The sequence below is a fragment of the Phaseolus vulgaris genome, chromosome 10 (genome assembly GCF_051622355.1).
Source record: "Phaseolus vulgaris cultivar YP4 chromosome 10, ASM5162235v1, whole genome shotgun sequence".
In the NCBI taxonomy this organism is placed as follows: domain Eukaryota; kingdom Viridiplantae; phylum Streptophyta; class Magnoliopsida; order Fabales; family Fabaceae; genus Phaseolus; species Phaseolus vulgaris.
The window spans coordinates 1,150,001-1,152,500 of record NC_143507.1 but is presented as its reverse complement, the minus strand read 5'-3'; positions in this window follow the sequence as shown (position 1 = coordinate 1,152,500).

Here is a 2,500-nt window from a genome sequence, read left to right as displayed (position 1 = left end):
TTGATTTTGACATGGTTGGTGCATAGCCAAGTTCATGATTTTGTGGCTTGGTGGTGATTTTGGTGAAAAACGAAAATATTGGTTTTGGAAAACTGGCTGGACTCAATCCTCACAAATGCCTTCAAAGTGATGTGGGAGAAGTTTGGGATCAAAAGGAAATGATTTTGACATGGTTGGTGCATAGCCAAGTTCATGATTTTGTGACTTGGTGGTGATTTTGGTGAAAAACGAAAATGTTGGTTTTGGAAAACTGGCTGGACTCAATCCTCACAAATGCCTCCAAAGTGATGTGGGAGAAGTTTGGGATCAAAAGGAATTGATCTTGACATGGTTGGTGCATAGCCAAGTTCATGATTTTGTGACTTGGTGGTGATTTTGGTGAAAAACGAATATGTTGGTTTTGGAAAACTGGCTGGACTCAATCCTCACAAATGCCTCCAAAGTGATGTGGGAGAAGTTTGGGATCAAAAGGAATTGATCTTGGCATGGTTGGTGCATAGCCAAGTTCCATGATTTTGGATTTTTGGCTTGATTTTGTGACTTGGTGGTGATTTTGGTGAAAAACGAAAATCATGGTTTTGGAAAAGTGGCTGGACTCAATCCTCACAAATGCCTCCAAAGTGATGTGGGAGAAGTTTGGGAGCAAAAGGAATTGATCTTGACATGGTTGGTGCATAGCAAAGTTCATGATTTTGGTGTTTTGGCTTGATTTTGTGGCTTGGTGGTGATTTTGGTGAAAAACGAAAATCATGGTTTTGGAAAAGTGGCTGGACTCAATCCTCACAAATGCCTTCAAAGTGATGTGGGAGAAGTTTGGGATCAAAAGGAATTGATCTTGGCATGGTTGGTGCATAGCCAAGTTCCATGATTTTGGATTTTTGGCTTGATTTTGTGACTTGGTGGTGATTTTGGTGAAAAACGAAAATCATGGTTTTGGAAAAGTGGCCGGACTCAATCCTCACAAATGCCTTCAAAGTGATGTGGGAGAAGTTTGGGATCAAAAGGAATTGATCTTGGCATGGTTGGTGCATAGCCAAGTTCCAAGATTTTGGTGTTTTGGCTTGATTTTGTGACTTGGTGGTGTGCCAAGAATCATGAAATTTTCAAAGTGGTGGTTTTTGAGTTTTGTTGGTTGGAAAGTGTCACAAATGCATGCAGAATGAGGTCTAGAAAGTTTGGTATCAAAACCAAGCCATCTTGATGTGGTTTTGAATTTTTGAAATGTTGGAAAATAGAGGGTTTTGAAAAAAATTCATGAAAATTCGAAACCTTGGCCAATCCTAACGAAACTTGGTGGGCACCTTCTTGATATTATTATGGGATGGACTGGAAAAAATCACGCAAAAATACGGTGTCTAGATAGGTTTTTCCATTTTTCCCGATTTTCCACATTTCGGGTCTTTGGAAAAATAAAAAAAATACTTCCCCATGTCGAAAAATTCTAATTTTTTGCAGGCAATGTTGTACCATTTTTATGAGGATCCCTGCAAAAAATCTCGTGAAAATTCGTTCTCTAGGTCCCAAAACAGAACTTATGTCTACTCAAAAAAAGTGTATCTACTTGTACAAAAGTGGCTTTTGCATATTTAGCTATTATAGGGGGGGGGTGTTCCTCAATGCAGCCAGCTCTTGCACCATGGAAAATTCTGGTGCGGTCCCTTCATTCCCCCCTGTTTTGGCTTGCTTTGTGGTGGGGCAAGTCAAAACGCCCACACATGGGTGATCCACCAACTTGGGTTGGTGTCACCCGTTGTGGGCGGCGGCACGGTGGTGGCCGCCGTCGGTTCCGGCCGACTGACCCGGTGGGAAAAAATGTGAATCTGTTATGTGGATTTGTGGCACGCTGGTGGGATTTTCGTTGTGTGGCTCATTTCTAGACTTGTGAGCATCACGAAGGGGGTATGGCTTCCAACCGTTCGCGGGGAAGGGGCCATCATGTCTGGCTTGCTGCCGGCCGGGGGGGTAATGTCATCAGTCAGCGTCCGCTTGGGCTCACATTTGTGCTGCTTACGCCCAGGGTCATGTGGTTGATATTGAGGGCTTTATTACTCTCGGTCCAGTAGCGCGCGGCCACCACAGGGAAGGCACGGCCTCATCCGCGTGGCTTCTCCCTCACGAGCATCTTGGCGATCCGCCACGGTGGTCGTGCTGGAGAAGAAGCACGGATGAGACGGGTTGGAACTGTGGCCCGGTGCGATCGGGGAAGATTTGTGCCACGCAAATCGTTGGGTGGCTTATTCGAAGACTTGTGAGCATCACGAAGGGGGTATGGCTTCCAACCGTTCGCGGGGAAGGGGCCATCATGTCTGGCTTGCTGCTGGGCGGGGGGGAGTAATGTCATCAGTCAGCGTCCGCTTGGGCTCACATTTGTGCTGGTTACGCCCAGGGTCATGTGGTTGATATGAGGGCTTTATTACTCTCGGTCCAGTAGCGTGCGGCCACCACAGGGAAGGCACGGCCTCATCCGCGTGGCTTCTCCCTCACGAGCATCTTGGCGATC